At 42.1% G+C, this 24,806-nt stretch overlaps 1 protein-coding gene and 1 long non-coding RNA gene across 7 annotated transcripts in view; one reads left to right on the top strand and one right to left on the bottom strand.

The window, feature by feature from the left end:
- Positions 1–11,494, bottom strand: part of LOC138744681 (uncharacterized) — a 54,542-nt gene extending 43,048 nt beyond the window's left edge. Inside the window, exon 1 of the long non-coding RNA XR_011345701.1 lies at positions 11,397–11,494. This is a non-coding gene — a long non-coding RNA (uncharacterized lncRNA). The remainder of the gene's footprint in view (positions 1–11,396) is intronic.
- Positions 1–24,806, top strand: part of znrf1 (zinc and ring finger 1) — a 236,095-nt gene that overhangs the window by 177,210 nt on the left and 34,079 nt on the right. The window lies entirely within an intron of this gene.

The following is a 24,806-nucleotide window of genomic DNA, read 5'->3' on the forward strand; positions in this document are numbered from 1 at the left end:
TTAGCCCCTTGCTATTTGATCTAGCTTTAGAACCTCTGGCAATAGTCCTTAGAGACACTCATGAGGTTCAATGGATTGTCAGAAACAGAGCAACTCGCATGGTTTCTTTGTAGGCAGATGACCTATTAGTTTCTATTTCAGATCCCAAAAGATCTATCCCCGCTGTGTTATCTGTGTTTTCTCAATTCCGCTCTTTCTCTGGATATAAATTAAACCTTCATAAAAATGAACTTATTACGATTAATATTCTGGTCCCTATCTACACTCAAATTCCATTAAAGATTGTCAGATCATTTCACATATTTAGGGGTTAAAATTAGTAAACAATTTAAAGATTTATATAAACTCAATTTTTCTACTCTGTTCGAGTATGTGAGATTGTTTTTTTCTGGATGGTCTCCTTTATTATTATCTTTAATAGGTTGTATTAATGCAGTTAAAAATGATAATATTATCTACATTTTAAATCTATTTCAAGTAATTTCAGTTTTCACCCTGAAGTCTTTTTTTGGTAATATTGACTCAAAAGTTTCTTCCTTTATTTGGAATAATTCTAGAATTAGTAAATTCATTTATAAAAATTGAAAAAAAAATGAAGGTATGGTCCTGTCTAATTTTAGATTTTATTACTGGGCTGTTAATGTTCATTATCTAACTTTTTGGATTTTTTATTTTGTCAAATTGGATCATCCATTATGGACAGATTTAGAATTGAAATCTATACAGCAGTATTCAGTGGCCTCATTATTGGGCAACTCTCTTCCATTTAGTGTTTCTAAGATCAATAAGGATATATCTAATCCAATACTCAAATATATATTGTGAATCTGGTTCCAATTTAGGACATTTTTGAATTTAAAAAAAACTGTCTTATCTCTATCTCTCTTAATTTTTTTCAACCATCAATCCTCTATATGGAAAATCAAAGATATTTTTTATTTTACAAATTTATTTAAGGAAGATTGTTTAATGTATTTTGAACAGCTGGCAAGTAAATATGGCGTACCAAATATTCACTTTTTTAGATATTTACAGATCAGAAATTACTGGACTTGCCATTTGTATATCCACCAGATCTAGTTGATAATATTTTTCAATTAAATCCTTCTCAGAAAGGATTAATCAGAATTATATATGATGGATTATTGAAATTGCATCCAATACTTAAGGATGAGATTAAAAAGGGTTGGGAATAGGAACTTGCAAGACCCTTATTGGAGGATCTATGGGACAAGATTCTTAAACTGTGGGATCTATGGGACAAGATTATTAAACAGATTCAATGTGCTCAACATTTATTAATCCAATTCAAAGTGGTGCTTCGTATTCATGTGCCCAAACATAAGTTGGCTTGTATGTTTTCTAATATTAACCCTACTTGTGACAGATGCAAATCTGATATTGCTACATTGAAAACATATGTTTTGGTCTTGTCCATCCCTAGAAATCTATTGGAAAGAAATTTTTAATATCTTTTCAACTGTATTTCAGGTGAAGCTTCAACCCAATAAAAATAACTGCTCTTTTTGGGGTTATTGAACCAGACAGAAGGAGTTTTTCTGTACCCGTGCAATGGGTTGTGGCTTTCTCTACACTGATGGCTAGAAGAGCCATCCTATTCAAATGGAAAGACTCTAGACTTCCAACAGGGTTTCAATGGTTCTCTCATATTATGTCCTGTCTAAGTTTATTTGATTCATCGGTGCAATTTGAAGATACAAGGTGACCTTTCATGTCTTATTTTCATTGCATGTAAATGTAAAATGTGATGGTTGTTCTCACTCTTCCAGATGAGATAGAGTCTTACTTTGGTTTTTTAATTCATGGTATGAATCAAAAGCTACAAAATCTATGTAAACCCTCAGGATAAGATGCTCAGATATGATTTTTTTTGGAGGTTTTCTTTTTTTTAAAAATTTATATATATATATATATACACACACACACACACACACACAGAGATATCAATTTATTTATTTATTTATTTAATGTCTTTTCTATTTTCATGCAGTGCAGTGGAGGGGGACTTAGTTTATACTATTTTAAGTTTTATCTTAGAGAGAGAGAGAGAGAGAGAGAGAGAGAGAGAAATAAATATCTATCTATCTATCTATCTGTATATATAAATATATTTATATGTATGTGTATGTGTGTGTATATATCTATATATACATATAGATATATATATATACACACATATCTATATATACATATATATAGATATATTCTTCTTTGGCTTGGCTTCGCGGACGAAGATTTATGGAGGGGGTAAAAAGTCCACGTCAGCTGCAGGCTCGTTTGTGGCTGACCAGTCCGATGCGGGACAGGCAGACACGATTGCAGCGGTTGCAAGGGAAAATTGGTTGGTTGGGGTTGGGTGTTGGGTTTTTCCTCCTTTGCCTTTTGTCAGTGAGGTGGGCTCTGCGGTCTTCTTCAAAGGAGGCTGCTGCCCGCCAAACTGTGAGGCGCCAAGATGCACGGTTTGAGGCGTTATCAGCCCACTGGCGGTGGTCAATGTGGCAGGCACCAAGAGATTTCTTTAGGCAGTCCTTGTACCTTTTCTTTGGTGCACCTCTGTCACGGTGGCCAGTGGAGAGCTCGCCATATAATACGATCTTGGGAAGGCGATGGTCCTCCATTCTGGAGACGTGACCCATCCAGCGCAGCTGGATCTTCAGCAGCGTGGACTCGATGCTGTCGACCTCTGCCATCTCGAGTACCTCGACGTTAGGGGTGTGAGCGCTCCAATGGATGTTGAGGATGGAGCGGAGACAACGCTGGTGGAAGCGTTCTAGGAGCCGTAGGTGGTGCCAGTAGAGGACCCATGATTCGGAGCCGAACAGGAGTGTGGGTATGACAACGGCTCTGTATACGCTTATCTTTGTGAGGTTTTTCAGTTGGTTGTTTTTCCAGACTCTTTTGTGTAGTCTTCCAAAGGCGCTATTTGCCTTGGCGAGTCTGTTGTCTATCTCATTGTCGATCCTTGCATCTGATGAAATGGTGCAGCCGAGATAGGTAAACTGGTTGACCGTTTTGAGTTTCTCCCAGAATCACAGTGCGGCTTTCGCGCAAACAGAGGAACCACTGACATGGTCTTTGCCCTCAGACAGCTCCAAGAAAAGTGCAGAGAACAAAACAAAGGACTCTACATCACCTTTGTTGACCTCTCCAAAGCCTTCGACACCGTGAGCAGGAAAGGGCTTTGGCAAATACTAGAGCGCATCGGATGTCCCCCAAAGTTCCTCAACATGATTATCCAACTGCACGAAAACCAACAAGGTCGGGTCAGATACAGCAATGAGCTCTCTGAACCCTTCTCCATTAACAATGGCGTGAAGCAAGGCTGTGTTCTCGCACCAACCCTCTTTTCAATCTTCTTCAGCATGATGCTGAACCAAGCCATGAAAGACCCCAACAATGAAGACGCTGTTTACATCCGGTACCGCACGGATGGCAGTCTCTTCAATCTGAGGCGCCTGCAAGCTCACACCAAGACACAAGAGAAACTTGTCCGTGAACTACTCTTTGCAGATGATGCCGCTTTAGTTGCCCATTCAGAGCCAGCTCTTCAGCGCCTGACGTCCTGCTTTGCGGAAACTGCCAAAATGTTTGGCCTGGAAGTCAGCCTGAAGAAAACTGAGGTCCTCCATCAGCCAGCTCCCCACCATGACTACCAGCCCCCCCACATCTCCATCGGGCACACAATAGATATATACACACATATATAAATTGTTTTATAATAAATACAGTACAGTGAAGAGAACAAAACTGAAAATATAATTATCATGTGTGATAATATGTGTGTGTGTATATATATATATGTGTGTGTGTGTATATATGTGTATATATATGTATGTATATATATATATATGTGTTTGTGTGTGAGTATATATGTGTGTATATATCTATATATGTGTGTATATATACACACATGTATATCTATATATCTATATATCTGTGTGTGTATATATACACACATAGATATATATATACATATAGCTGTATACACACATATAAATTGTTTTTATAATAAATACAGTACTATGAAGAGAACAAAACTGAAAATACAATTATCACGTGTGATAATATATATATGTGTATATATATATATGTGTGTGTGTATGTATATATATATATGTGTGTGTGTGAGTATATATATGTGTGCATATATTTGTGTGCATATATTTGTGTGTATATATATGTGTGTATATACATGTGTATATGTGTGTGAGTATATATGTGTGAGTATATATGTGTGTATATGTCTGTGTACATATGTGTGTGTACATATGTCTGTATATATATGTGTGTGTATATATATGTGTGAGTATATATGTGTGTGTATATATATAAATGTATATATATGTGTGTGTGTATATATGTGCATGTGTATATATATATATGTGTGTGTGTATATATTTGTGTGTGTGTATATATATATGTGTGTGTATATATATATATGTGTGTGTATAAATGTGTGTGAATATGTATGTGTATATGTGTGTGTATGTATATATATATGTGCGTGTGTGATTATTACATGTGATAATTGTATTTTCAGTTTTGTTCTCTTCATTGTACTGTATTTATTATAAAAACAATTTAAAAAGATTGAAAAAAAAGATACCCTAGCGAAGGCAACATTGCTGGTCTATCCACAGATGGATTCACCAACCACCTTGACGATAGATGCGTCCAATACGGCAATAGGCGGGGTCTTGGAACAGTACACCAATGGACAATGGAACCCTCTAACTTTTTTTAAGTAGGCACTTCCGCCCTCAGGAAATGTAATCCAGCACATTCAATAGGGAACTGCTGGCGCTGTACCTAGCGTTCAGACACTTCCGCTATTCTTTGGAAGGCAGGGTCTTCATGGTTTTTATTGACCACAGACTGCTAACATCCACCTTCGCGAAGGCATTGGATCCCTGGTCAGCCCACCAGCAATGATGCCTATCTTACGTATCCAAGTTTTCGACCAGGGTTAAACATATCTCCGGTAAGAGTAATGTGGTGGCTGATGCCCTGTCCCACTCCTTCGTTGAAGCAATACATGCCCTCTCTCCGGGTGTAGACTATATGGCACTCACCAAAACTTGGCACCAGAATGATGAACTTCCAACTTTTTGAATGCTGACAAGAGCCTGCAACTCGAGGATGTAGCCTTTGGGTTGCAAGGTACCACTCTCCTGTGCAAATTTTCCACAGGTCAGCCTCACCCTATCGTCCCTGCTGCATGAAGACATTCCATTTTCAATGCCATTCATGGACTGTCACATCCCTCCATTCGAGCGATGGTCTGTGTCTATAAGCCAACAAGTTTATATGGCATGGACTCAAAAAGCAGGTCACATACTGTGCAAAGATGTGCATGGACGGCCAATCTGCAAAAGGTCAAAGGCATGTGATAGTGCCACTTCAGCCTTTCCAGCACCACAGTGAGATTCAACCATATGCATGTCGACATTGTCGGCCTGCTTCTGATGTCACTCTGATTCTAGGTACTCATTAACGGTCATTGACAGATTCACTAGATGGCCAGAGGTGGTTCTTATGACGGACTCATCGACTGATTCATGCACCAGAGCTTTTATTTCTACCTGGGTATCTCAGTTCAGCCTACCCATACACATCACCTCCCACAGAGGCCCACAGTTTACCTCTGCACTCTGGGACATTTTGTCACGACTGCTGGGAATCCAGCTCCACCACATGACAGCCTACCACCCACAATCAAATGGCCTGGTGGAGCAGTTCCATAGGCACATGAAGGCTGCACGGATGGCCAACTTCCATGGACCTGATTGGGCTGATGTGCTGCCCTGGATCCTCCTGGGAATAAGAATGGCACGCAAGGAGGATCTCAACTCCTCATCAGCTGAGTTAGTTTATGAAGCCCCTCTCATTGTACCTGGGGAGTTCATGCCTGCAGGACGTGGACAGGAGGTGCCACTGACTGAAGTCTTAGGCAGTCTGCAGGAGCGGCTTGGAAAATTTGTCCCAGTTCCCACGTCAAGGCACAGAACAGTGACATCCTTCATCCCAAAGGAACTCTGGGACTGTAAGTTTGTGTTTGTGCATAGAGGTGCACCCTTACAGAGGCCATATGAGGGCTCCTTCCGAGTGCTACAAAACAATTGTACAACTTGTGTACTGGATATTGGGGGGCATCCAGAGACATTTATGATTGACTGACTAAAGCCCGCTCATCTCATCCTTTATTGGGCCTTGCCATGACCCCCGATGCAAAGGCACAGATAACCACCAAAGAGCAGTGGACTGTAATGGCACCAGAGGTTTAACCTCCTATCACCAGTTCTGGGGGGGGGGGGGGGGGCATAATCGAACCAGCTCTGGAGGTTCCTCGTGATGTCATGACGTCACAATGCAATGACGTCATTTGGAACACTCAAGGTTTTAAAAAGCTGTAGGTGACTGTTGTTTGACTAAACAACTTTTACTGAACTTTGACTTGACTACGTCTGATCATTTTCTCGTGCTTCATTTTGCACTGTGACACAGTCACTACAGCACTGAGCTAACCACGCCACCATCATAATTGACTCCCCCCTCCCTCAAGTTTACATATAAAGCCTTATGAATTTTCTTAAAGACACTTACTAAGCAGGGTTAAGGAGTCACCCCAACAACGAAAGGTTTCAACCAGCTCTTCAACTTGAGCGACGCCATTTTATTCAAGCACAGCTTTATTCAAACAGCTGCTATGAGCAAAGCATGATCAGGGTACTCTGCTGGCAACATTTTTGATCACATCTTTGCCAAAGTTTTATATGTTACTTCAGAGAATATTTACTTCTACAATTTTGAACTTTTAGTTGTTGTTATTTGTTCAATTCTATCAATCTATCTATCTATCTATTTATTTATTTATTTATTCCAGTTGCTTGAGGTTTCCAGTTGCTTAAATTCCAGATAACAGGGTTTTACTGTAGTTGGTTCTATATGAGTGGTCAGAGATGTTATTAAAAAAGGTCCATTGCAAAGGCTGTACTTGGAAGGTGCATGACAAAGGATGTGGCCACTGTTAAGTTGGAATGTCCAGTGATAACGCTTCCTTGGCAGTAGCTCTTGCCTGTCTTGCTGAAAGTTCTGTACATAATTTGTGACAACGGATCCTTGCTGCTTAAACAAGGCGGTGCTGATAGCTGGAACAATATGAAAACCACTGAGGGGAGTCACAGCTGTCTATTTTGATGAGTGTTTCATTGACCCTCACATTGAGAAGAGGAACAGGTAGAAGGGTACTCTTCTCCTGGGGGGAAGATGGGTTGGAAGAGCTCAAAAGATGGATTAGTCAGGGGCCACCTCCGATGGAGGAGGACCAGAGGGGAGGCTGGTCCCAGTCAGAGTGGGCTGCGCACGGGAAGCTCCACCCCATGGGATTTCACCCAGCAAGGTATTGTCAATCATCTGATGTTCAGACAGTCTACCCATGGTGGTCACTTCCCAATGAGAGATGCAGACATTGGGGGTCCCCTCGACCCAAAGCCGTGGCAGTGGCGTGGCTAGGTGTTTGCCTGGCTACTGGTGGTGTTGATCCCTTGCCAGTTTTGCTCCTTACCAGAGTAGTCCCACCTGATTACCCCCCCCACCCCTTTGTCGTGTTGGGAAGAGTATCAGGTTTGGTGGGTTCATAGGGACTCGAGTCTGGACACGAGTGTTACAATGACACTAAACTTCAATTGACACACAGGCGACAAATGGGAGAACGTCAAACAGTACCTGATAACTATATTACATAAACAACGATAAAGACATTCCTATCAGACCTAGGTTACACACTGCTAACAGTTCACACAGTTGAGTACACACTCTACTTACAGGGACTTTCACGCACACATCAAGATCCCAGAATCAACGGGGGTGCGGCTTTCTGCAAGTACTAATATATCACAGTACCACAGCTCAGCTTCACCTTACCCTTGACACTTCCAGTGTTGTCCACAGTAACAGCCTGACGTGGAGTGATGTCTGGGGCTTAGACCATGAGGCAGAGAGTGAGAATGTGCTATGCATTGATGTTATATACAGTTCTGATCTAGGTGTCTAGCCAATAATTTAAACAAGCGAATGTCAAGGTGTGCACTAATGGGTGGCCAGAGTATAACCTTGATTGACAAGGTGATGTGCCTTCTGAATAAGTTTCAGACAGGGAAGATGTGACCACTTGCAATACATAATATTCCAGGCAAGCAGGGAGGCCATGTGTTTCCCCAGAATCCACATATAACACTCAGGCAGTTTGTCCAAATGTGGAAAGTATGCTAATATATGTAAGCATTTGCTTATAAGAAATAAGCAAACTGAAAAAAAAAAATTTGTAGTAGCAAATGGTATATGGTAAATACGTGCTCTGCATTTCTTGCCTTTATTATGGGGAGCCCAATGATCAGGTGAATTGGAATATGAACACTGACACTCGAGAATGTGGGAGAGGAATTGAGGCAGTCAAATGGCAGTTTGAGGAGTGGGTTAGTTTACCCATAATTGGTATCTTTGTCTCTGAAATCAATATTTAAAATTTTATTTATTTCTAATAATTGGCCTGGTGGATTTTGATTCTCTAGATTAGAACCCAGAAATATTTGAATTCTTGCCTGTATGAATATAGCGCCATTGAAGCCCTGAGTAGATCCTCTAATCACGAGACACTGCAGCAAATTCCAACCTTAAAACCCATTATGGGTGAAACTAGCCACCAGGAAAAGCCAGAAAAATTAGGATAAAACATGAAGACTTGGAATGTATCACAAAGTGGATTGTTTTGTGTATTTTTTTTGAATAATCTTTCTGAGGTGTTGAGACCATGCAACAAATAAAGCAAAATAACAGCTTCAATATCTGGGCAGTATAAATTACTTTCATTCATTTTTCATCCATTATAATTGGGGGTCATCTCATATTTCTAATTCCAGCCATTGCACTCCATCAGATTACCTTCAAATTGTATCCTGCAATTTGATGAATGAAGATTTTAAAAGTACTGGTACCTTTTTTCCTAGTAAGGTGATGATTTCAATGCAGTCAGGTGCTCTGTAATATTGCATAAACAGGATTTCCTAAACCATGAACTGTTGAACCCACTTCCTCACTCCCCTATTGTCTTCTTTAATTTGTAGTTTATTGTCTGAAAACCTAATTCCAGGTTTGATAAATGTCACATCTTTTCAATATTTTTATGCTTTTGAAACTGTCCAAGATCCTGTAACAAACCCTTGCTGTTTCCACTTCACCCCAGATTAATTATGGGTAGATGGCCGCATGGTTGGCGTAGTGGCTAGTGCAACGCTGTTACAGCGCAAGCAATTGGGACCGTGGTTTGAATCCCAAACTGTCTGTAAGGAGTTTGTACATTCTCCCCGTCTCTGTATGGATTCCCTCTGGGTGCTCTGGTTTGCTCCTACCGTTCAGAACATACGGGGTTGTAAGTCAATTGGATGTAATTGGCTCGTGGGCCAAAAGGGCCTGTTACCGTGCTGTATGTCTAAATTTAAATTTACAGCAGTAGACTCTCAATAAATGTTACACAAGTTGTACGGTTTTAAGTTTATATTAGCATTTGTTCAGAGATGAAACAAGCTTAATATGGGGCTGCGACAAAAAAAAGTTGGTTGATACTTGTGAGATAAAACTGCATTATAAAGCAGAAAGTGCGAGCTAAAAATTAAAATACAGTCATGTTTCCAAACCCGATTAAGCCAGCCTTTCAAACCCAACTGGTATGTCCCTTGCAGCAGAGGAAAGTTGCTTTCAGGTTTACTCCAGGTGAAGCTTTAAATGTGAAAGATTTAACCATTTAAAATTTTCCATATGAAAGAACCATTTTTCAGGGATCCCAGAAGAAAATTTAAGTGATTACATTTAACTTGCTTTTCTGCCGTATCAGACAGTATCATTTAATATTTTTCATTTTACCTCTCACCCACCTGAAATAATATCCTGCCTATCAAGTATAAACCTGCGACAATGGTGTCACATCAGCTAATCCTCTCGGGTCAACGTTCTCTTATATTAAGAAGATGGAAAAGACTGACAGCATTCAGACTGAGAAGCTGATGTGAAAACTAGACACATATCAGCCAAAAATCACTGCTAAGTTGAAGCTACGTTATGACAAGTAGCTGAGAATTATTACAATATAATTTTTATGGAAATAATTAGAGTTGTTGAGTTTTGCTACCATAGGTTAATGTTCTCCAAATCCTTTGATTGGATTATTGGCTTTCATCAACCTCAAACAATTCTTAGTACATTTTAGTTTCATCTTGTACTGTATACATTATCATTACCTTTTTAACTTGCATCAAATGCAACTTTTAATTGACATTATTGTTCATTAAGATCATTAAAATTACATTTCTGTCAATGGAAATGCAAAATCCACAATTTTGATTAAGAAATTAAACTACATTACTGAGGTTATCCCACTGGATGCAGAAAAGGTGAGTTGCCCTTAGTTACACAGAGCAGACAGAAACAGAATGGGCTAAAATAATGAAGTAACTCCTCGATGATTAAGCATGAAATTTTTATAATTTTTTTACGAGGGGACATGTAACTTCTTTAGTCCATTAGCTGTAAATTGCCACTAATGACATTTGGTTCATTTCAATTAATTTAAAATTTTATCCATTAGTATCATCTTGCATTTATATTGCCCCATACAAAAATGCTTTAATTTTAAACAGTATTAAAGAATGTATTAAAGCAAACATCGGCAGAAAATCAGAAAAGATACAAATATCTAAGTTCATTTATGTAATGCATTGTTTTTAGAGCACTGAGGGACGGTATTGTAGCGTTAAGCTGATTAAGTCTCGATTAGCAGGTATTGTGCAACTGACATACAATGAAACATTTATTTGATTGCAGCTGAATCTGTAGTAACCATGTTGCAAGAAAGCCCAGTGGCACCATTTGTTGTGCAAACACATTGGACACCTTCCTTGAAACTGATTTATATGTATGTGATTAATACAAAATATGGGTTATGCTCAGGAGGTCAGGCTGGCACTCCAAGAACAAACCTGCAACCCATGCTATTTAAACTAATCATATTGAGGATTTTTGGAGATTCAGCGAGAGTACAGCTCAAATGACATGACCACATTATGTTTCGAAACTGTGAAGGACCTTGAATGTTCTCAGCATTTCTGAGGCGAAGCCTTGTCACTGATACTATCTTTTGTTGTGAGAGGTGCGGGGACTGGAAATATGGCCATTGTTACAGAAGGGGAATGGGAAGGACGGGATTGCTTTTAGCAGGAAGTCTAAGAATACTCCTCCTACCTCCACCTATTTGTCAAGAAGGAGATTTTCCAAAGCAGTGAAATGCCAAAAGTGTCAGATGGAATTGCAGCTAAGACCCTTACCTGGTCAGTCACTCTAGGTTTGAAAGTCACTGTGTTGAGTTAGGACAGTTGATCTCCTCCTTTGGGCAGGGTGGACACAGATTTGCCCATATTATGTGCTTTGGAAGGTTCAGTGCCTGACACACTGTCCCCTTTTATAGAGATTTTGGTACCAAGAGTTAATTCAATGTAAAAGTTGTCATTCCTTGACTATCCAATAAATGCATTTCACTGTATCTTGATGATCAGTGGTGTGCCCAAGGTAAGTTCACATGACTTGCTTATCCTGAGGCATTTTGCAACATCCAAACAATTTCAGCCACTGCAACGATCAGCCAAATGACTCTTAGTAATAAAATCTATTCACTCTGGGCCTTGCAGGCCTGACGACTGACTGCGTTGTCTAACCTTAAGCAGCAGCCACCTTTGCTAGCTGCTGGGTACATGGGCAATGGAAGCAAGGATGCTATCACCCTGAGAAGAGAGGACAACAGTCTGATACTTTATAAAGCCATTATCACTCCCTTGGGAAAATGCGTTAACAGTCTTAACAATTCTACTTCAGCTAATTAGCTCTGGCCTAACTAGGTGATATTTCTTGGGAGCCAAAAAAAAGCAAGGTATAAAATTGGTGTTGGAATACACCTAAACCGTTTGCATGTTATAAGGCAGAAGCGATAATGTGTTGAGGTAGAAGCACTCTCTGAGCATCATGTGATCTCTAATTACCTGTGGTTCATCACTGGTCAAGTGTTCTGTAACAGCTGATCCTATTCATCTCCTTTGCCCACAGTCAATCTGGTTGGCAATCTGAGGCTGCAGTTTGTTCTTAACTGGCACTTTCTATTGGAAACATAAGGAATGTGTGCATGCTCAAAATGAATAGCTGAAAATGGATGTTTGGCATGAAAGTAGCATGAGTGCTAGAGTAATAATTTATTGTGTGGATGTCAGTTGTCAGATCTGATTTTTGTTTTTTTATAAGATATGTAAGACTATTAATCATTTATGGGTAATACTCCATGTTCTCGCCATATTTTCCCATTGGGATTTGACTCTTGGTCATTTTCTTGGCTCCCTGGTGCACAGAACACCTTTTCAACTGTGCACCCTTTTCATCAAGATACTGAGAGCCATATGGTGAGGTGGGTTGTTTTCTCCCATGCCTGTGCTGCCATTCCTGTCAACAGTGGTTCCCAGGCTGCACAGTGGCTGACTGCATAGTTTAGATTTGGTGAGTTAGAAGCTTGAACGTGTCATCAATGAACACTGACTGGTTTCTGCTGTCCTGCAGGACTGCTCTAGGTAATGGTAGCTGATAATCACATGTCATGTGTTCGTGAAAATAACCACTGCAGTACCCTGGCAAACTATTATAGCTTCTTCAATCAATACCATTTTGTATATAACTAAATAGCTCAAGCTGCAACTATTAATTAATAGCTTGGTCGAGAAGGCCAATTCTGTGAACAATTTTCAAGGATGTGCAATTTAGATGCACTTCAAGATATTTAATTCCAATGATAACTTTTCAAAAATATTATTGATAAAAGCTGGATTCAAAAAAAAGGAATCTTATCTAAAATGGTTAACTATTATGGACCAGTGTTTACCAGCTCCTCTTCATCCAGTGAATCAGTTTTTAAAAATTATCATTACATTTTCATTCATTTCTTCTTCAAATAAATTTGAAAAACATTAACTTTTAGGAACATTTATATCCCAAAATAATTGTGCTGAGAAAACCAATCAATTCCTGGTAACTAGATAAGATTGGCGATCTTAATAATGCTTCACCAGGCATTGGCACCATTAAACACGAAGACTAATATCTGCAAATTGTCGTTTATCAATAGATAATATGTTAAAATTAATAGTATATTGTTATTCTTTGCAAATTCCTTCCATTTTTCACATAATTGTCAGTTTTTTTTGTAGTTGTCTACAAGCCATTACTTTCCAAAGCAATTTAAAACAGTCCGTAAGAATTGTTGAAGTAGGTATATCCTTTCTTCTATGCAGTGACCCGTGCCTAGCGTCTCCATTGCTAACTTCCTGGATGCTTTGTAACAATTAGAGACCGAACACACCACAAAATGGAACAGAGTTGTTTTTTTAAAATAATCATCTTTCTGTTGACAGTGAACTTTTTCTGGGTTTGGATGTACTGTTAGTGGTGCAGTGCAAATCGGTAGGGACTGCTTTGTGTGTCTGCCAAAAACGTTAGAGGAGAAGTGGGGCAAAAAAGGAGGTATGGAATTTCAACCTACTTTATGCTTCGAGCTTACAACAGCTTAGAAGTTCCTTCATGCATAAAAGCATCAAATTTTGAGAAAGTCACATGAAGAGTGGGGACTTCATTGGCTTGAACTGTGATTTGTGCATTCAAGAGTTGACTGCAAAGATCGCATCTCCTAAGCTACCTGTATCAATGGTGAGGTTTGCAGACAACATTTTGAGTTTTACAGTGCACTGAACCCTATTGATATGTTGCAAGTTCCCACAGTTATCATCATGTCTATTAAGACCATTTCTGTCCTCATAGAATCCTAGAAAAAAAGAATACTTTTTCAACCTTGTTATGTTATCACTCATTACTATGCTTTTTATTGCATTGAAATTAGACACCTGAGTCAAAACTGTATACAGATTCTCAAAATAAATAATTCTGGTACAGTTTAGCAATGGTTCTTTGACATTTTGCATTTTTTGAAAATAAGGTGTTGAGTGCATACCCTTGAGAAAGTTCTCGTGTGTCTTTTTGAATCATGAAGGATGGTGGTGTATTGTTTGCCAAGGCTTTATAAAATAGATCTGATGTTTTAATGCACTTGTTGCCTTGGTCCTGGAGGTTGTGGCTTGGGAGCTGTTGCTTGGCAACTTGCTTTGAGCTGATCCTATAAATAGTCCAATTTGCAATCATATTGCCATGACAGAAGATTGAATGAATGATCCAGCTCATAAATGGAGTACTGTGTGGACATGTGCTTTGTCCAAATTGATTTTGACCTCTCAACTCTTCTTGGAGCTGCTTTCATTCAGACATGAAGAGCCTCGTGCCTTGAAGTGGTGGGAGGCTTTAGGAAGTATGCAAAATACCCAGGGCTGTGGTGACATTGCTGATGTGGTTAGTTCAACTTTTGTTTTGTGGTTATCTCTTGAATGTTTTTGAGGGATTGGGAATAGTAATATAACTGATCATCGTCATTAGATTCTTGCTGTAGAGCAGAATTGCCTTGCATTGTGTAGCATGAATGTTGATTGCAGCCCTAGTTTACTGTTACCCAGATCTCATTACATAGGAATTCATCAACATCACCACCTGTCATCAACAAAATTCTGATTTTGCAACAGAGGAAGGTTGATGGTAAAGGAGTTAAAAATTGGTTGTTCAGAATGTTACACCAAGAAACTCCTCCACCAATGTCCTAGGACTGAATGGATAAGCCACCAGCAATGACAATCAGTTTGTTTTGCGCCAGGTAAGTGGCTCAACCGTCTTTTCATCCTCAGTTGTATGAGAGTGCCATTCTCAGTCAACCGCTACCTTGCTGTCAAGGGCTTTCACTCAAACATTACCTTTGGAGATTCACTCTTGCATCACCTTTGCAGTTTAGCTCTTGGGTGCATGGTTGCTAGATATAATGGTGCAGCTGTACGAAATCAGCGACATCAGCTGAATTCATTATTTACTCACATGCCAAAAGTTAATTTTTTCAAGTGATGTTAACTTTTTTAAGCACTGCACCCTGCATAGTGAAAGTATCTCAAGGAGTAAGGAAGGGAGCACTAATATTTTTTTCTTGGTGATAATGATGCCGTGGCAATATAGAGTCATAGACCTCTGCAGGCCCTTTGGCCCAAATTGTCCATGCCAACCAAACTAGTACCATTTTCCTGCATTTGGCCTACATTCTTTTAAACCTTTCCTTTCCATGTGTTTCTCTAAATATATTTTAAACCCTACAGTTGTTCCTGCTTTTACCACTTCTGGCAACTCATACCACGTACCTACCACCCTCTGAATGAAGAAGATGCTCCTCAGGTACCCATTAAATCTTTTCCCTCTCAATTTAAATCTGTGTCTTCTAGTTTTAGATTCCCCTACCCAGGGAAAGTGTGTTTACCGTACTTATGCTCTTCAATTTCATTAATCTCTGCAAGGTCTTCCCTTAGCCCCCTCTATGCTCTAAATTTAAAAAAATCCCAGCCTATCCAATCTCTCCTTACAATTCAGGCCTGCCAGTCCCAGTAATTTTCTTGTGGATTTCTTCTTGCATCCTTTCCATCTTAATGATATATTTCCTATAGTTGCACACATATTTCAAGTGTGATCTCACCAACGTCTTGTACAATGGTTACATACATCCCTGTTCCTGTTCTCTTTGCCCTGACCTTTGAATGAAAGTGTGCCAAATGTCTTCTTCACCATACTACTTACATATGCCACCACTTTCATCAAATGTATTCAAATTAAAATGGAATGTGGCTTGGAGATCAAGTAATGGATGCTGCTTCCCAGTGCCTGCTGCCTTTATCCTTTTGGGTAGTGGGGAGAAGTAAATGAAAAATCTTGGCAAATTGCTACATTGCATCTGATGCACATCACAGCCACATTGTGCCAGTGGTGGAAAGAATCTATATATGGAGTGGCGGACAGGATGCCAATCAAGCAGATTCCCTTTCTTCTAGAAGTCGTTGAGCTGCTGAACATAGATCCCCACCCCGCACCAAGATGCCAAAACTTTCAATATGCTGGAAAACGTCTGGGCGCTCACTTATGACTGACAGGACGGCAGAGCTGTCAATTTACCGGTTGGATGCAGGATTTCTAATCTCTCTGCCTGTAGCATGTTCCTCTGCTGGTGACTTATTCAGGCCATCATATTTTGTAGATTCACTGACTTGATGTGTTAAGGGCACAAGGTTTTATTCTGAGCTTGCTGTACTGAACTCATTTGAGGCAGAGCTAGTTCTCTAACCATGACAGTGGTGAAGTAAAGGCTATGCTGGGCTTGTGGGTTTTAGTGGAAGTTTTTCTGGTGCTGCTGATGGTCTACAGAGCTTCAGTGGGGTCTGTTTGTATCCATCCTATTGAGCCTGCTGATGGATGGATCCTCACATGCATCATATGGAGAGTGGCCTGAAGATTAGGGCATCGCTTTGTCTCTACAAGGACTATGAACTTATTCTCGGTCACTAATGCCTTCATGAACCACTGCATCTACGACAGGCAAACTGATGAAAGAGAAGCCAAGATGATGGTGGGAGAGGGGTGGGGAGTGAGGGAGTGCTGGAAGACTCAACAGCTCAGGCATCTTCCGTGGAGGGAAAGCGATAGTTGACGCTTTCATCTGAGACTCATCATTTGTTCACACTTCTTCCCCTCCACAGATGCTGCTAAGTTCCTCCAGCAGATTCCAATGGCCTGTCTCCAGATGTTTTCCTCTGTGTGCTGTGTGTTTTTTTCTGAAAACTTATTCTTTTATCTAAGTTCATAGGATCTCAGTCAGGGCTCTTATAGTCTGGAAGTTGGAGTAAAGCTACATTTTGTGTTCTTATTCATCTGAGTGTCATAGAAGGAAAAAAGTAAAAACACAATTCTGGAGAAACGCAGCAGGTCAAGCAATGTCCTTTCTATAGCAACGGTATAAGTACAGAACCAACGTTTTGGGCTTGAGACCTTCAAGGTTACCTTGAATTGTGTTTTTACTTCAACCATGGTGTCTATACAGTTTTGTGTTTTACTTTTTACAATATGAAGGGATACTAATTAAGCGACAACAGAGGCTCGTAGTTGGGAGGCATCAGACGTACTCCTTGTCTTGATGTCATTAACCACTTTGTATGCCGATCAATACCGAGGATTCCTCAGGCTTCTCTGTCTAATGAACAAGCAAATAAAACAAAAGAATGTGGAATCTATGATTATAGACTGTAAGTGAACTAAGAATAATGTGAAAGTAAAGTTTTAATTTGAAATGAAGATAGACAAAATTACATAATTACTGGAAACTGAAGGGTGGGAAATATAGCACTATATCGAATTCCTACTGAATTTATTAAATTAGAATCAAGAACATTTTAGGGGGCAAAATTTAGTCTTTCATTAGTACTTGATAATCTCCAGATACTTCTGTCAAAGTTTATAGTACCATCTGGAAATAAACAGTTCTTTCCTGACACCAAGGCAGTTTTCTCTCGCTGTAGCATTTGCCAAAGTACCCTGGATCAGAGTTGCAGAACGTGTGTGATATGCTGCCATCTGCTGTATTCTCAAATTAGCTCCAAGGAAGATAGTTTCTGATCATTTACAAACAAAAAACACTTGCAGGTCTGTTGTGCCTTGTACCTTATTGATGAGCAGCTTTAAAAGAGTTATGAAGGCTAATACAGCACCCGTTACACTTACAGGAAAAGCCCAAATCCAGTAATGCATGTGATAGTACAGATTCTATCACCAATGTGTATATGTACAGATTGTAGTGTAGGATGACTGTGATTGGCTGAGAGCGTAGCCACACCTACTGGCAGGTCTCAAAGGGTTGCTCCTAGCCAGACCAGGTCATTCTGGACCGGTTGACCTACTTGTGATATGCTCCAGTCTTCTATAATCAATAAAATCCTTTGTTTGGATCAACGAGTTTTTGGTTCTTTCGACGCCCTCTACAGTCAGAGGCTGGAAATCTGAAGAGCATTCAGTGCTGGAGATGCTGAGTGGTTTTTCTGGCTGCATCTGCACAAAGAGAGAAGCAGAGCACCTTCCTCAGTACTGCTTCTGAAATGTTAACTTTCTCTCTCCACAAATGCTGCTTGATCTGCTGAGTATTTCTAGCATTATGTTTTTAGCATCAATTTTTGTGGTGGTGTTCAGAGCTTCATGTTTTTGTAGTTTGTATTTTCCCTTGAACCACTGATACATGGCCTCAGTTTGACATCACATCTGAAGGTCAGCTCAGCCAGACAAGCAGTCCGTCAATAGTGCTGAGGTGTGTCCCATCAGACTTTGTTCTCACATCCTAGAATAGAACTGGAAACAATAATATGTCTTGAAGGCGAATAATATCAACTGACACATGCTACCACTGAACTGCAAGTCTTTAGATTACTTTTCTTGCACAGGGTTAACTTGTGAGAATACTGTATCTATTGATACAGCTTCTGGGGAACTTCTGAGTCACACCAACTATCTTGCAGGAGCCATCTGGCGCTTTCCTTGCAATAAATGAAGGTAGCTCATTTCAAAAGACTCTTCTGATTTCTGACTCCACTTGTTGATTTAAAATGAGATGCATAACATTGTCTCCATGTAAATGCTTTTCTAAAAATTGTACCTTAATATTTCTTATTCCATTGATGAAGTACTGGACCTGCTGAGGCATTCTGAATCTTTTTCTATCTCTATCAGAAAAGCATTGTTTTCTTCAAGTATACTTAATATTATTTAAATACTTGGAATGTGAGTTCGACACGAACATTTTTGTTTTGATCTATTTATTTCTGAAACCTCATTTAGTTTAATCTCCAGTATTTCAGGCATTATTTCCCTCAAAAATAATTCAGGGATATGTATTCAATTGAAGCATTTACATGGGGGGGGTGGGGGGGGGGGTTGGGTGGGGGGGGGTTTATATACGATTTCCTACTTCCCTTCAGAAATCCCATTTTTAAAAAAATGCAACTGTAGTGAGTTGTAATTAGTCTAGATTAAGTGCCATTTTGCTACATGATTGGTGCTGTATAAATGGAGCCTGTTGTATGAAGGCAAGGTGTAGAAGCAGGATGGTTTGTTGTTGAGAGGAGCAGATTTGAGGGTAGAGCACTCCTATGATGCTTGAGTTGGTGCCATCCTTTATCCATGGTATAGTCTGTTAAAATTGGTGACTGGCTAAATGAGTTCATCCCTCAAATGCTGCAAGTCAGATCATTGGAGTTTGGGCAGTGCTTGCTATTCATAACTTCCCTCCAATGAATTCTAAATAAATGGTCATGGTTTGGAGTGTTTAGAATTGTAAGGAAAGATGTTGCATTCATGTAATTTATTTCGTAACTCCTAGTTTCCATGGCATTTAATTAAATATGGCGTATATTTGATCTGTCGTCATTGCTGTAAGTAGTGAAATATAGGCAGCTACATCACTTATTCAACAATGGCGTAAACAATGGCCAGATAGTCCGTTTCAGGATATTCGTAAATACTGCTGTGAACTAAAGTGCTATTCTTTCAATGTTAATAAAGGCTCTTAGTGTGCATTGAGAGAGGGGGAGGGGGGGGTAGTCAATACTTCAGCTCAACATTCAAAAAAAAATGCCACCTCTAGTGGCGATGAATCCATGCAAATGTCAACCTAGGCCGCGGGACCAACCCGAGGCCGCGGGACCAACCCGAGGCCGCGGGACCAACCCGAGGCCGCGGGACCAACCCGAGGCCGCGGGACCAACCCGAGGCCGCGGGACCAACCCGAGGCCGCGGGACCAACCCGAGGCCGCGGGACCAACCCGAGGCCGCGGGACCAACCCGAGGCCGCGGGACCAACCCGAGGCCGCGGGACCAACCCGAGGCCGCGGGACCAACCCGAGGCCGCGGGACCAACCCGAGGCCGCGGGACCAACCCGAGGCCGCGGGACCAACCCGAGGCCGCGGGACCAACCCGAGGCCGCGGGACCAACCCGAGGCCGCGGGACCAACCCGAGGCCGCGGGACCAACCCGAGGCCGCGGGACCAACCCGAGGCCGCGGGACCAACCCGAGGCCGCGGGACCAACCCGAGGCCGCGGGACCAACCCGAGGCCGCGGGACCAACCCGAGGCCGCGGGACCAACCCGAGGCCGCGGGACCAACCCGAGGCCGCGGGACCAACCCGAGGCCGCGGGACCAACCCGAGGCCGCGGGACCAACCCGAGGCCGCGGGACCAACCCGAGGCCGCGGGACCAACCCGAGGCCGCGGGACCAACCCGAGGCCGCGGGACCAACCCGAGGCCGCGGGACCAACCCGAGGCCGCGGGACCAACCCGAGGCCGCGGGACCAACCCGAGGCCGCGGGACCAACCCGAGGCCGCGGGACCAACCCGAGGCCGCGGGACCAACCCGAGGCCGCGGGACCAACCCGAGGCCGCGGGACCAACCCGAGGCCGCGGGACCAACCCGAGGCCGCGGGACCAACCCGAGGCCGCGGGACCAACCCGAGGCCGCGGGACCAACCCGAGGCCGCGGGACCAACCCGAGGCCGCGGGACCAACCCGAGGCCGCGGGACCAACCCGAGGCCGCGGGACCAACCCGAGGCCGCGGGACCAACCCGAGGCCGCGGGACCAACCCGAGGCCGCGGGACCAACCCGAGGCCGCGGGACCAACCCGAGGCCGCGGGACCAACCCGAGGCCGCGGGACCAACCCGAGGCCGCGGGACCAACCCGAGGCCGCGGGACCAACCCGAGGCCGCGGGACCAACCCGAGGCCGCGGGACCAACCCGAGGCCGCGGGACCAACCCGAGGCCGCGGGACCAACCCGAGGCCGCGGGACCAACCCGAGGCCGCGGGACCATGTATCTGAAGTGAATTCCCAATCTCAGATGTACTGACTTATGACAATATGTCAGAATCCTTTTTAAGAAAGGTATGAGATTGGCGGGCCATTCATAACTCTCCACAAAATTGTCGTCTTCAAAAATATGGAACAATAATGTTCAATGTAAAGTGGGAGTTGTTTCTCTTAAATGCTGCAGCTTTATCAAGACTTGGAACCTTTTAGCACAGGAATATAGTTGAATACAGATCTGTGATTACTTTCAGATTTTTGGCCTTTAGGAAAAGCGCCCAGAATAAAGAAATTCCCTCATTTAGCAAAGCTTTTTCGTGTAGAGTGTGATAAAATCTGTACAGAAATGGTTTGCAAATTGATGTCGGATTTATCTGGTATTCCACAAAGCCTTCTATTTACTTTGATGGTCCTCTTTATTGACTGGCATTCAAATGCACAGAGGTAACTGGGCATGTGCAGCAACATCCAATCACAAGTAGCTTGTCTGGATGCCACTTCTGTGATTTGAATACATGTGTGGATGCTCTCATGCAGATATAGATATTCCAAACAAATACAAGGACAACATGATCAGCATTATTATTGAATTAAAGGGGACCTGCCTCAGCAGATCCCAACCCATGGAGTACGACACTGAGAACTAGTTGTCCTTTTCACTTTAAGTCTACCACTTGCTTGCCCCTCAGACAGCAGAATGAGAGGAATCCCTGGACAGGCATATTAGTGACAATGGTGGCTATACATGGTTAATGCTACAAGGAATAATAACAGAATCTACAAATTAAGATGAGACTATAAATGTTAATAGACGTAGCGCTGTTTTCTTTTGTGCTTATGTGAACAGGACCCTACAAATTTGAAGAAACCCAGCACTGTGTGTATATTATTGTGAATAAAGTTCATTTTAAAATTTTCAAAAAATCTACCCCTTGCTGCGAATGGCAGTGAGTGAATGTTGCTGATGGGCACATACGAGGCTGGAGGAGTACATGCTAAGGCACGCTTTGAGGCTTGGATCGCGATCTAAGTTCTTAACCACTGCTGGGTATTGAGGGGCCAAGTAAAAACACAGAAATGAAGGTCTTGCTGCATCCATAGGATGTAGACATATAACTAATCTTTCAGGCTTGAGCCCTTCTTCAAGGTATGAATTAAAAGCAGACAGTCACCTGAATTAAAAGGCTGGGGAGATGGGAAGAATGGGCAGGGGGAATGAATAAAAACCAACAAACAAAAGGTGTTAATTAGATATGGATGGAACACAGGAGAGAGGAAAGGTGAGAATTGACTGAGGGAGAGGGGTGTTTTTGGACTCTGTTTAAGCAGAGCTGTGGGCAAGGAGACTGGGGGAAAAGGGAAAAAGAGAGAGAGGTAGAGGAAAGGAGACAAGGTGGGATGGGGCTAAAGGAAACCGAAAAAGTCATTGCTCTTCACTTGGAGGGTGCTTAGACAGAATATGAGGTGTTGCTCCTCTAATTTCCAGGTGGCCTAAATTTGGCAGTGCCTGAGTCCTTGGACAGTTATGTCAGCAAGAGAATAGGGCGGGGAATTGAAATGGGAGGCCATTAGGAGATCCACATTATTGTGGCAGACAAAGCCAAGGTGCTTAACGAAGCGATCTCCCAGTCTGTGCCCAGTCTCTCTGATAAAGAGAAGACCACATTGGGAGCACAGGATGCAGCATTTCACAAATGAAATGTAGTTTCACTTGGAAGGACTGTTTGGGGCCCTGAATGGTGATCAGGGAGGAGGTGTGGGTGCATGGAGCACCTCCTGTGGTCACAGGGAAAGGTCCCATGGGGGCAATTGGTGGGAAGGAAAAAGTGGACAAGGGATTCACGGAGGCAGCAGGCCCTGCAGAAGGCAATGAGGAGAGGAAAAGGGAAGATGCATCTGGTGGTGGGATCACTTTGTAGATGGGAGAAATGGCGATGATATTACTGGGTGTTAGGTCTGATGGGGAGTTAGGTGAGACAAGGAGAATTGTGTCCTTGTTGCGAGTGGGAGGAGGAGGCGAGGGCAGGTGTGCAGGTAATGGAAGATATACAGGTGAGGGCCGAGTTGATGGTGTTAGACGGAAAGCCACAGTGTTTGAAGAAGGAGAACACACTATGCGTTCCAGAAAAATGGCAAATATTTCCTGGAATGCAGTGGCTATGTAAAAAAACATGAGAAATTGAGAAAGGGTCGAGTGTTGTTCGAGATGGACCAAGTGAATATAAGGTCTGGGTGGAAGTTTGCATCAAAGTAGATAAAACGTCATGGAGCTCATCTTGAGTGCATGAGACAGCATCAAAGTAATCGTCAACATGGCAGAGGAAGAGTTGGCTGTGTAGGCTTGTAGCATGGACAAGCCAACAAAAGGCAGGTATAGCTGAGGCCCATGTGGGTAGCCATGGCTACTCCTTTTGCTTGTAGAAAGTGGGATGAGTCAAAGGAGAAGTTATTGAGGGTGAGGACAAGTTTTGCCAGCCGGAGGAAGGTGGTCCTGGTGGAAGGGTACTGGTTGGGTCTATTGTTGAGAAAGAACCCCTTCAGTATATAATGATGGGATGTCCATAGTAAAGATGAGGTGGTTGAATTCAGGGAACTGGAAGCTTTTTTGTGGGGCTGAAACCAGTGGGGAAGCCCCTCACACAACAGAGGAAAGTAACCCCATCAGGACACATTATTGGCAATGGCGCTATGTAGTAAAATAAATGGTTTACATACAATGTACAGTAATGAAAAATGTATATATGAAAATGACACTAAGAATGTGAAAAGACTTCACTTTTTTTGTTTCAATAATTTTTTTAATATTGTGAAGTAAACGTCCTTGTCAAACCTGCACCTCCAACAGCTGATCACAACTTTTCCCCTTCCATCACTTTGAAGTATGTCAGCTTGTTTAACTCTTGGGAATTGTTTTTTTTCCCTTTGCCTTCTTTATTGGTCATATTGAAATAGGGGATTCATCCTGCACAAATTTGAGTTCTATTCTGGTTTGTCTGTGTGAATCTGGGCCCCTGGTTTGCTGATGAACGGGAGTCTCTCCAGCTGCAGAGGCTGACAGAATGATGGAGGCAAATCCACAGACACTCAGTCTCCGAAGGGACTTTTTTTTTCTTCCCTCTCCTATTGTTAGGGGCACCAGCCAATGCTTATGGTGACTCTTTGTCTTGCGACAGACAGAAGTCGAAGTACATTATTTTTTTTAAAATATTTTATTTATATATTTTCAAACTCAGACTCAAACAATTCCCAGTAATCAATCACAAATGACAGTTATCCATTCTATAAAAAATTCGCCATGGAGTCCGAGCCATTTTTTCCCCTTCCCTCCCCCTCTCCCCACACTCAACAGACAGCATTCAAGAGACCCACAACAAAGGAAGGGAACACATCAAGGATTCATCACGGGCTGAGAATTGGCACCTAGGCTGTTACATTTTTCTTGGCTTTACTTAATTGGGGTGGAATGGACCCCCACGCCCCTTCCTCGGTAGAAGGATATACAAGAAAGCAGGGTGGCGAGATATGTAGATCCACACTGACTGTGCTCCTATGAAATTTAAATATGGTTGCCCAATTTTTAGAAAAATTTTATAATTTTTTCCTTGAGTTATAGGTAATTTTCTCCAGGGGAACAAGGCTTTGCATTTCTGTATTCCAGAGCGCAATGCCCAAGTGGGAGTCAGATTTCCAGGTAACTGCTATGAACTTCCTGGCCATTGCAATCCTTACAAATTGGATTTGGTATGTGAACATCTTCATCTTAAGCCTCATGTCCATCATATTTCCCAATAGGAACAGCGCTGGTTCCTGTGGGGATTCTTTACCTATGATTTTTTTCTAAGGCTTGGCCTAGTTCCACCCAGAAGGGACTTACCTTTGTACACTTCCAGGTTGT

Source organism: Narcine bancroftii, chromosome 10 (assembly GCF_036971445.1).
Source record: "Narcine bancroftii isolate sNarBan1 chromosome 10, sNarBan1.hap1, whole genome shotgun sequence".
NCBI lineage: Eukaryota > Metazoa > Chordata > Chondrichthyes > Torpediniformes > Narcinidae > Narcine > Narcine bancroftii.